The sequence below is a fragment of the Suricata suricatta genome, chromosome 15 (genome assembly GCF_006229205.1).
Source record: "Suricata suricatta isolate VVHF042 chromosome 15, meerkat_22Aug2017_6uvM2_HiC, whole genome shotgun sequence".
Lineage (NCBI taxonomy): Eukaryota > Metazoa > Chordata > Mammalia > Carnivora > Herpestidae > Suricata > Suricata suricatta.
In genome coordinates, this window is record NC_043714.1 from 21,614,790 (window position 1) to 21,626,918 (window position 12,129).

General features: G+C 39.7%; 1 protein-coding gene across 4 annotated transcripts in view; it reads right to left on the reverse strand.

The window, feature by feature from the left end:
• The window catches only part of C15H8orf89 (chromosome 15 C8orf89 homolog), a 24,004-nt gene that overhangs the window by 11,296 nt on the left and 579 nt on the right, over positions 1-12,129 (reverse strand). Inside the window, exons 1-2 of one of the 4 annotated variants that reach the window (XM_029923623.1) lie at positions 11,974-12,102; positions 6,874-6,961 (exon numbers count right to left, since the gene is read on the reverse strand). The gene's annotated coding sequence lies outside the window, so the exon portion shown is untranslated. Of the gene's footprint in view, positions 1-6,873; positions 6,962-11,688; positions 11,863-11,973; positions 12,106-12,129 lie in introns of those variants that run through there. The other 3 variants (XM_029923624.1, XM_029923625.1, XM_029923626.1) reach the window with 3 other exon arrangements.

A 12,129-nucleotide genomic window follows, 5' to 3' on the forward strand; every position in this document is an offset into this window, starting at 1 on the left:
AGCATTTGACAAAATTCCACACTCTTTCATGATAAAAACTCTCAACAAACTAGTAATAAGAGAGATATTAGCTCAACATTATAAAGGTTGTACATGAAAAGCCCATAAGGGCTTTATGCCAATCAATGGTGAAGAATCAAAAGCTTTTCCTCAAAGATAAGGAATAAGGCAAGGATGACCACTTTTACCACTTCTATTCAGCTATAAGTAATTGCAAGAGTAATTAGGAAAGAAAAGAAATCTAGACTGGAAAAGAAGTAAAACTATCTTTGTTTACAGATGACAGAAACCCAGATGACAGAAACCCTAAAGACACCGTCAAAAAATAATAGAACAAATAAATGAATTCAACAAAGTTGCAGGATACAAAATCAATAAACAAAAATCACTTGTACTTTTATACACTAAAAATAAACTATCTGAAAAGGAAATTAGGAAAACAATGCAATTTACAGTAGCATCAGAAAGAACAACATACTTAGGAATAAACTTAACTAAGGATCAAACAATTTATACACTGAAAGACACTGATGAAAAATTAAAGAAGATACAAACAAATGGAAAGACCCTCTCCATGTTTACAAATTGGAAAACTTAATTTTGCCGAAATAACCATACTACCCAAAATGATCAACAGATTCAATGTAATTGAAATCTCAACGTATTTTTTACATAAATAGCAAAACAATTCAAAAATTCATATGGCTTCACAAAGGGCCCCAGATAGCCAAAACAATCTTGGGAGGAAGATCAAGCTGGAGGCATCAAACTTCCTAATTTCAAAACATATCACAAAGCTAAAGTACTTAAAACACTATGATACTGTTAGATAAAACAGACTACTGGAAGAATAGAACCCAGAGTAAATCAACATGTATACAGTCAACTGATCTTTGACAAGGATGCCAAGGGGTACACAATAAGGAAAAGACAATCTCTTCAACTAATGTCATTGGAAAAACTAGATATCCACATGCAAAAGAATGAAACTGAACCCTTACCTTACACCATATACAAAAATCAACTCAAAATGGATTAAAGACTTAAACCTAAGACCTAAAAACTGTAAAACTCTTATAAGAAAACATAGGAGAAAGTCTTTATGACATTGGTCTTGCAATGATTTTATGGATATGACACCAAAGGCACAGGAAATAAAAGCAAAAAATAGGCAAGCGGGACATACATCAAACTGAAAAGCTTCTGCACAGCAAAGGAAACAATTGACAGAGTGAAAAGGAATCTTTGGAGAAAAACATTTGGAAATAAATATTTGCAAATCATATATCTGATAAGGGGCTCATATCCAAAATATATAACTCCAAAGCAAAAACAAAACAAAACAAAAAAACTAATAACCTGGTTTAAAAATGGGCTTGGACTTGACTAGACATTTCTTCAAAGAAGACATACAATGGCCAAAGGGTATATGAAAAGTGCTCAATGTCATTAAGCGTCAGGGCAATGCAAATCAAAACCACAGTGAGATGCCACCTAACATCTATGTTAGGTGTTACGTTATGATGGCTACTATAGAAATGTTTTAATGTTTATTTATTTTAAGAGAGAAAGGGAGGGAGTGCTAGCAGAGGAGAGGGGCAGAGAGAGAAAGGGAAAGAGTTCCAAGCAGGCTCCACACTATCAGTGCAGAGCCTGATGCGAGGCTAAATTCCATGACCCTCGAGATCATGACCTGAGCTGAAATCAAGAGTCAGACACTTAACTGAATGAGCCACCCAGGTGCCCTAAAAAACTTTTTTTAAAGACAAGTGTTGATGAAGATGAAGAGAATTGAAACTCTTGTACACTACTGGTGGAGATGCAAAATGGTGCAGTCACTATGGGAAAAAAAAGAGTATGGAGTTTCCTCAAAAAAGTAAAAATAGAACTACCCTATGATCCAGCAATCCCACTCCTGGGTAATCCAAAAAAACTGAAATCAGAATATCAAAGAGACACCTGCACTCCCATATTCACTGTGGCACTCTTCACAATGGCCAACATGGGAAAACAACCTAAAAGTCCACCAACACCTGAATGAGTAAAGAAAATATATATTGATATACAATGAGATATTAATCAGCCACAGAAAAAGGACAAAATCATGAAATATGTAACAACATGATGAGCCTTGAGGACATTATGCTGAGTGAATAAGCCAGTCATAGAAAGACAAATACTCCAAGATTCCACTTATCTGAGGTATCTAAACTAAATAAACTCTTAGAAGCATAAAATGGTAGTTTCCAGGGGCTGGAGGAGGAGAAAATGGGGAGTTGCTAATTAGTGGGTATAAAGTTTCAATTATGCAAAATGAGTAAATTCTAGAGATCTGCTGTTCAACATTGTACCTACAGACAACAATGCCGTATTGTACACTTAACAATATGTTAAGAACGTAAGTCTCATGCTAAGTGTTCGTAACACAAAAAAATTAAAGCTTTAAAAATATATGTAAGTAATGAATCACTAAATTCTACTCCTGAAACCAATATTGCACTGTATGTTAACTAAAATTTTAATAAAAAAAATTTTTTAATGACAAATTGTAAACCAAAATATGGAGTAAATTATAATTTCCAGAATCTCAAAAGACTCTTAGAATCACAATCCTCACTCCATTCTAAATCATTCTTTCTCCTTTTACTTGTAAAGGTGAAAATGACCAGATAGTTTTCTTTCAGCCCCAAGGCAGACCCTCCTTCTCTTTTTAGTAATCTGTCTACCAGGACAGAAGAAACAACTAGGGACTAGCAATAAATCCCTCTTGGGGTATTTTTCAAACCAGGCCAAGAGAAAACTTTCTTAAAATGGAATATTTTGAAAAAAGTTCACACAAGGAATACAGGAGGGTTCATCATTCTAATATCTCTACATTTTTCTGTATGTTTGAAATTTTCCATTATTAAAAGGTGGGGGGGAAAGCCCACAGCTTCAAGAAAGTACAACTTAAGGAATGTGCTGGGGGAAAAAAACCACACAAATATTTTTGATCTGATGTTTCCTGAAAACATAACCAACTGTAGTGGAGAGAGAAAAATTAAGGGTACTTTATAAATCTTAAAAAATAAAAAGAAGGGGCGCCTGGGTGGCTCAGTTGGTTAAGCATCCAGCTTCGGCTCAGGTCATGACTTCACGGTTCGTGGGTTCGAGCCCCGCGTTGGGCTCTGTGCTGACAGCTAGCTCAGAGCCTGGAGCCTGCTTCAGATTCTGTGTGTGTGTCTCTCTCTCTGACTCTCCCCTGCTCGCACTGTCTCTCAAAAATAAATAAAAAACATTTAAAAATTAAAAAAAAATAAAAAGGAATGGGGCACCTGGGTAGTTCAGTTGGTTGAGCATCCAACTCTTGATTTTGGCTCAGGTTATAATCTCACAGTTCGTGGGTTTGAGCACCGTGTTTGCCAGCGTGGAGGCCGCTTGAGATTCTCTCCCTCTGTTTCTGCCCCTCCCCTGCTTGTGCACATGTGCCCCCCCCCCTCAAATAAACTTAAAAAACTTTAAAAAATAAAAAAGGACTGATAGAAAACCACATGGAGAAAAAGATACTATATGACGTTTTAGGGCAGACCATAAAAAACTCACTCAAAACAAATGTCTTTGCAAATTAATGGTAAGGAGACTCAGGATTGAGTTTAAACTGTTTAAAACTAATAGCTATAAAATAATTACTATATTTTCAAGTCATCTCAAAATATGGGTGTATTTAAACATTTTTTGTATTAAAATACTCCAAATATTTTTAAAATTAAGATTATCTTTTTACCACCTAGTTTGGAACTAGAAGGACATGTTAATTAAATGTTTGTTCATTATTCCATCTATTCATTCATTTAACACAGATGTACTGAATAACAATCCTATGTCAGATACCAGATAAGGTCTCTCTTCTCCTGAAGCTTAGTAGGGGGAGACAAACATTAAGTGAGCGAAGAAATTAATAAAATTTATTTCAGATAAAGTACATCCAAAGTATAGTTGATACTCATTATTCACAATAGTTATGTTCTAGAACCTTCCCATAAACACTAAAGTAGCAGATAGAGAACCACTGCTCCTAGAGGAAATATGAAATTAGGTTCCTGTGAGCCTCTGGTCACATTTTTATCAACCAATCAATACTTTCTTTTTGGTGTGTCTCTGTTTAAAGATTCCTTATTTACTATATATTGTTGACTCATTAACATCGGAGCCACAGCCAACGGCAGTATAGCTCATGCCCGCAGGAAGCTTATCCAACACATATATTTTCTCCATAAGACACAGTACCATCTTCCTGTGCTGAGAACACCAGACAGAACTTCAGCACTACACTTCTGGCAAAATCACCAAAAAAAGCACAAATAGGTAAAAAGGTGGCACCAAATAGAGAGTGAAGAGGACATTTTCTTACAATATGAACTTGGTAATAAGAAGACGGGCTATGACCTTGTTTAACCTCAGCGGCAAAGTGTGTATCAGGCAACCCAAATTTTTGACAACTCTGCACATGTCTGCAAGCGACTGGGAATGCACCACAACTACTGATTTCTGAATTACAGACAAATTTTAATGAGTAGGTTTATTAGGAAATACAGAATCCATGAATATTAAGGATTGACTACAGTGCATCATGGCAATGTGCCAAGGGGCAGGCAGGAAGTATCTTGGACTGGGTAGCTAAAGAAGGCCTTACAGATTGAGGTGGTCTGGAACAGAGATCCAAATGGACCAGAAGCAGAGATATTCAGAGAACACGTAAGGAGGGAAAGAATTCTTCACAAAGAGAACAGTGAGTGCAGAGACCCCCAAAGCCAGAATAAGGTTGGCATGTTCTAAAAGAAAAAAAGATCGATTTCTATGCTGTCTGAAAGAGTAGCCACTAGCCATATGTGGCCATTGAGCACTAGAAATGTGGCTAGTCAGAAGCGGTATGTACTGAACATGTAAAATATGCCACAGATTTCAAAGACTTTGAATGGAAAAAAAAATGTAGACCTTCTCAATAATTTTTATTTTGATTTTATGTTGATACTATTTGGATATGTCACATCAAATAAAATGGATTATTTAAATTAATTTCACCTCTCTTTTTAACTTTTTAATGTGGCTTCTAGAAAATTTTAAATGATATATATGACTTACAACAAAGAGGGGAATAAGATATGGCTGGAAAGATAGCAAGTATCAGATATTTTATGGCTTTATACATCATAATAAAGAGTCTGTATTTTATTCTAAGTGCATTGAAAATCCATCAGGATGTTTTGTGTGGAAAAGAAAATATATTGGTGTTGGGCAGAAAGTAAGTCTCAAGTCAAAAGGTGAATAAAGGGTGCTGTGGGACCACAAAGGGAGTAGGTAATTCTCAAGAAAGGCTTTGAGGAGATGACCTTAAGCTAAGTTGTAAGCCAAATCCAGGTCAGGGGGAGTGAGTGGGTCAGGGCACCCTAGAGTGTCATTGCTGGGTGATGACAGCTGTGTCAAAAGGACTGCTCTAGCCAAGGAATGCAAGTAGTTGAATATATGGCGAGAGTGAAAATGTCTTCCTTGACATGCTTCAAAGAATCCTAAATCCATATCTTCAGGCCTCTCTCCTGAGCAATAGGCACATATAAATGCTTATTAGATATTTTTCCTTGGATATCTCATGTTACCCCATCAAAACCTGTTTCCTTCAGTATTCCCTAACATAGCACATGACATTGCCATCCTCCAGTTGCACAAAGTAGAAAGCTGGTAGCCAACAGTGACAGCCTCTCTGTTCTCCTAAATCTAGTCATTCAAGACACATTAGTAGTGAAGGCCTAAACCAAAGAAATAGCAGCTCTACCTAGCTGGGTAGAGGTGAATCCGGTGGCATCCAGAGGACCTGGAAACTCTATTCGACTGTACTGTTCACAAAGTTAGGAAGATGGGGAGAGGAACCAGTGTGAGTGAGTGGAGTGTACAAGAGTTATGAAGAAGAAGAACAAGTCCAAGGCAACTAATATTTGAAAGACAGAAAGAGAATCTGCTGACCACAGAGAAGACCAAAAAGGACTGGTAAAAGAGAAGAACCAAATAAGGGGTGCCAATAAAACCCAAAAGCAAAGAGAGTTTTAAGAAAAAGGAAGTGCTGGGGCACCTGGTGGCTCAGTTGGTTAAGTGATTGACTCTCAATTTTTGGTTGGGCTCAGGTCATGATGTCATGGTTCATGAGTTAGAGCTCCACGTCAGGCTCTGCACTGTCAGTGTGGAGCCTGCTTGGGATCTTCTCTCTCCTTCTCCCTCTCTGCCCCTCCCGCTTGCGTGCACACTCTCTCTCCATAATGAATGAATGAATGAACTTTCAAAATAAGAAAAGGAAAAGAAAAGGAAGTGGTGACCAGTTTCATTAGTGAACAACATACTGCCAAAAGAGCTGTATTTAAACATGAGAGACTCTTGAGCCATGAGTATAGTCTTTTAAAGATAAAGGCAATTAAAAAGGAGAGATGGAAAATGCAAAAGAGGAAAAGAACTAATTAAGCATTATCTTGCAGGAGATGGGAGAGTAAGAATCAAAAATAACTGCTTTTGGAGCGCCTGGGTGGCTCAGTTGGTTAAGCCTCTGACTTTGGCTCAGGTCAGATCTCACGTTCGTGGGTTCAAGCCCCGCGTCGGGCTCTGTGCTGACAGCTAGCTCAGGGCCTGGAGCCTGCTTCCGGTTCTGTGTCTCCTTCTCTCTCTGCCCCTCCCCCTCTCATGCTCTGTCTCTCTCTGTATCAAAAATAAATAAAACATTAAAAAATTTTTTTTAAATAACTGCTTTTTACAATCAAAGATTTTTTAAAACTGTTTCTATTAAACAACAGCAGATAGATAAGGAAACAGTGCAAAAAAACCCACCCAAGAGTACATACAATACATACGTACATAATACATATGCCAGCGCTTCCATAACCAAGTGCCACAGACTGGGTGGCTTCAACAACTGAGATTTATGGTCTCACAGTTCTGGAGGCTGGAAGTTCAAAATCAAAGCATTAATAGGGAGAGTCGCTCTAAGGGCTGTGAGTAAAAGATCTGTCCCAGGCCTCTCTCCTCCGCTTGTTGAAGGCTGTCCTCTCCCTTTATCTTCATGTCACCTTCCCACTGTACATGCCTTGTGTCCAAATTACCCCTTTCTATAAGGACACTGGTCATATTAGGTTAGGCCCCACTCTAATGACCTCATATTAACTCGATTACCTCTATAAACACCCTATCTCCAAATAAGGTCAGATTCTGAGGTTGGGTTAGAACTTCGACATATGAATTCGGGGTGGGGGACAAAATTCAATACATAACTCTACATCATAGCCTATATAAAATATGTGTTAGAGACAACTTTTAAAATTATGTTAAGTAGACATAAAAATTTATTCACACCCTCAAAAACAGTTTCTAAAGTTAAAAAAAAGGATAATATATAACAATTGAGACCTTCACAATTCTACAAACAGTAGTAACTGTTGATGTTCTTGATAACATTTAAAGGAGAAAAATACTCTGAAAAGTCTTCTGTATCTTTATACATGGAAACATTTGATGGCTGCTATATTATCATAATCATCATGATTATTATCATAGGCCAAGAATCAACTAATGGCTGGGTACGAGGTACAGCCTAACTCAATGCCTCTTCCTCTCTTCCTCTTTTCCTTCCAGGGCAAAACTGCAACCCTAGATCTCTCCTCTCTTTCTTCATACTGTCCTGTTCTTGCCTGATGGTTTCTATGCCTTTGTCTCCTTGAATAGTACACATTTAAATATTTTCCCAAGAAGTTCTATTCAGTTTGGTGGTTCACGTCTCCCATTTCCTGCATCTGCTAGGCTTGTGGCTTATTTTCTTACATAATTTGTAAATGTTGACTGTGAGCTTATCTTTAAAGAGATTGCTATTTACAGGAGTCCAGTATTCCCTGAGCTATGGAAACTTTGCTATACAGAGTTTTCCATTAGTCTTTGCCACGCCTTGGGTTTCGGAGGTGCCAGACCAGTTAATATGTCAAGTTCCTGGATTGTGTGGTCTCCGAAGCATGTAGTAATGTGAATTCAGACCCCAGACTTGAGCTGTGTGGGTAGAAAGCTGTGCAGAGTCTATGTGCAAGGTTTAACAGTGAACTTTTTTCCTGCCATAGTTCAAGTGGATGGCAAGCTTTCTGGCAACCTCCTCCAGCCAATGAGGGACATTTTTCTAGTTATGATCTCCGTGTCTATAGCAGGTTGTATTTTTCAAAGAAGGATGCACTAAAACATACCTATTCCTACATGGTCTTCCTTCAATGTGATATTGAAATTCCTCCTTCAAGAGATGAGATCTGTGTTCCCCCTCCCTGAAACTAACTTCCTGAGTCAACAGAGTAGAAGTGACACTGTGTGATTTCCAAGGCTAGGGCATAAAAGGCAATAGAACTTCCGGTGGCTCTCTCTTGGGATCCTCCCTTTGGAATCCAGCCACCATTTTGTGAGGACACCAGGTAACAAGAAGAAGCCACCATACAATGTTGTAGCTGACACGCACAGCAGGTCTCAGTCCACAGCCAGCATCAACCATCAGACATGGGAATGAATGAGCCTACAGGTGATCTAGCCCCAAGCTTTCAATCCGTCCATCTGAGGCCCCAGACATCGTGAGGCAGAGCCAAGCTGTCCCTGCTGTGCACTGTCCGAATTCCTGACCCACAGAATCCCTGAGCACAATAAATGATTGTTTTTCACGACTCAGTTTTGGAGAAATATGTGATGCAGTCATAGAACATGGAACAGTACGCCTTTGTGACTTCCAGCTTTCGGCAGATGCTCAACAGTGGCTTCCTATGTGAGCATTCCTTCATTTCTGCCACCTGGGGATTTCCTTCCCATGGTCTCTACTCTGCTACACTTCCATAAATCTTCTTATTATATTTTACCCAGCATTTGAAATATACTGAAGTACAATGGGAGTCCCTTCCCTGTCAGCTCATTCTGCCACACTGCCCAGAAGTTCCCATAACTTTTCAAATGAGGGTATAAAAAATGATGAATTTAATTTCTTTTATATATAAAGATACTTAAAAATTAAAAAAAAATTTTTTAAAAGAGGGGTACCTGGGTGGCTCAGTCAGTTAAGCGTCCGACTTTGGCAGGGTTTAACAGTGAACTCTTTTCCTTCCATAGTTCAAGTGGATGGCACCAGCTGGAAGCAACTGGATCAGGTCATGATCTCGTGGTTTGTGAGTTCCAGCCCCACATCAGGCTCTGTGCAGAGCCTGGAGCCTGCTTCGAATTCTGTGTCTCTTTATCCCTCCCCTCTGCAAGCGCTTTCTCTCTCTCTCAAATATAAATAAATATTTTTTAATAAAAACAAAGAAAAAAGAGAAAAAGAAAATGAAGCCTATAGAAAATGTATTTATTTATTTATTGTTTATTTTTGAGAGCGAGACACACACACAGAGTGTGAGTGGGGGAGGATCAGAAAGAGAGGGAGACAGAATTGAAACAGGCTCCAGGCTCTGAGCTGTCAGCACAGAGCCCGATGTGGGGCTTGAACCCACAAACTGTGAGATCATGACCTGAGGCGAAGTCAGCAGCTTAACTGACTGAGCCACCCAGGTGCCCCAGAAAATGTATTTATTAAAGAACAGATCACTCATTCCAGAAAAAGAAATACAAATGGTCAATAAAAGTTCATTAGTTCTCAAATAAAAGCAAAATAATGTAATGAGCTACAGCTTTTGTCAACCAAAATGGCAAGGTGTTGTCTCTAATAGTAGACAATGTAAGACGGGGCTCAGAATAGCAGCAGCGAGAATACAAGGTGATTGAATTTAGGAGGTTCAGTAAAGACAAGAGTCAAAAATGACTGAGACTGTGAACGCGGGTGACTCAGAATTCTAAATTACACGCACAGAGAAATTGCTAGTCTGGGGGCGGAGAGCAACAAAGAGCTCAGTTTTAGATAAAAGGAACGTAGGACATCCAGGTTGAGCTATGGAAACTGGCTCTGAGCTGTAGAAATTGAGGACGTAACTTTGGTGGGGAGAAGAAATTTTAAGAGTTATCCGTTCACCTGGTGAGAATTAAGGCCAGAAACTGGATTAAAGTTGCCAGAGAAGATTTGAGAGGGGGAAGAAAGCCAGATTTCCTTAAAATGTACGCAAAGCAGGAAGATAAAGAAAAGGCTGAGAGATGATTGGAGAGGCAGGCCATACCGAGAATTGAGAATCGTAGGAAGCACTGGACCGTGCCCAATTCTACAGGAGTTTGTAGTGGAAAGAACTGCTAAGAACACTGTAGCAGCAAAAGCACAATCTCATTTAATCCTCAAACACTCCAAGGACACACAATTCCCAGTCAATTACTGACCAGAAATTCACACCCAACAAAGAACACATTTTATTCAATTGGAGTAAAATGAGCCTGGATTCTAATCTTGATTCTGCCCTTCAATGGCTGCATAACTATAGGGTCATGAAGAAAATAATAGTGCCTATGATTTTTATACAGTTAGTGAGAATTAAATTTCAAAATTCATCTGAAGTGTTCAGCACAGTGTTGGACATGTGATAAACAGAAAGTGGAAACTATGTTTTTAATTTTTTTAAATAATAATAAACACAAATTTTCCCAACACTGTTGATGGAAATATACATTAGTAAAGACTTTTTGGAAGACAAGATTCTACCCCAAATTTTTAACATACACACACATCTGACCCAGCAATTCTGCTTCAAGGAATTCATTTTATAGGACTGTTCCTGTGTATAGGAATGCTCACTGTTGCATTATTTGTAATAAGGAAAAATTGGAACCAATTCTCATGAGGAATGGTTACAAAAACTACCATACAGCTATACGATCACCTCTACCACATCAATGCAGACCTAAATAAACTGATAGGAAAGGTATTTGCCACATCTTTCTAAGTGAAAAAGACAACGTCTCAAGAGAATCCAGATATGATTCCAAGGATGATTAAAAAACAGATGAAAAAAGAGTAGAATAAACACTAAATTAACTCTAAGAAGTCTTAGAAAGAAAGAAGGAAAAAGTAAAGAGGACTTTCATCTCTAACTCTATTTATTTCTGTTGGAATGAGAACTACTAATGTATTATAATGTAATTTCAAAAGTGTAAGAATTAAAAAAAAAAAATGACAGGAGTATTTGTGAAGAAATGCCAGCGAAAAGGGTGATTTAAATTCACCATTAGCAATGCAGATTAAAAAAAATCAGAGTCGAATTCTTGGGTTTTACAGAGTACAGTACCCTGAAAATGGTGGCCAGATTGCACTTCTTTGGACAGAGGCTTCAGTTTTCATGTTTACAACCTCAAAAAGGTTGCAGAGCAGAATGATCCATACAAGAGAACAGACTATCTGCACTGCACAAATCTTTTCGTGTATTTTTAACCCATGAAAAAAAAAGTAACCAACACACAGACTAGACTATAGGTAAATCAGAAATGGCACAAAGCAAAATTGGCAGTGAAAACGGGGTCAGAGCTAATTAAGACGCTGACTGTCCCAAGTTTTGCTCCACGTGGCTGGGTCCAAGAGTGAAAGCAAGGGAGGTACAGTGTAAGTCGAGGGCAGAGGGTAGCATCCCCCCGCCCCGCTTCAGTTTAAACCGTGGCCGCGCTGGAGGGTGACCTGTAAGGGCGTGCCTACTTGAGGCAGGGATGTCCATGCTACAGACTATGCGGAGCTTGAGGAGTGTGGAAACATACAGATCTGGTAGGCAGATCCTCGTGGCCGGGTCTCGTGCCCATCTCTCTGCCTCACGCCACCACGTCCAGCAGCCTTGGTCGGGTCCTTCGGCCCCCGCAGACTCACCAGCTCCCCTCAACGCGCGACAAGAGAATCCTTGGAGTGACCCCAGAGCCTCGCTGGGCTAGTTTCCCCTGCTCAGGAAGGGGCCTGATCAGCTGACATCTAGGCCCCACACCCCCTGCAGCCCTGCCCCTGCAAGCTCCCCCTAGGCCAGGGCTTCTCCGCAGATCACCCGCACTCACGGTCCCCGCAGATCCACCGCGGAGGCGCGGGGCTGCTTCGCGTGCCTGGACCTCGGCGGCGGTGCCCACGTCTGAGGCTCCGGCAGCGGGGTCAACGGGGACAGCGGACAGTGCGGGAGCCAGCGGCGGCCCGCAGCCGAGCCGAGCCCCGGGTTC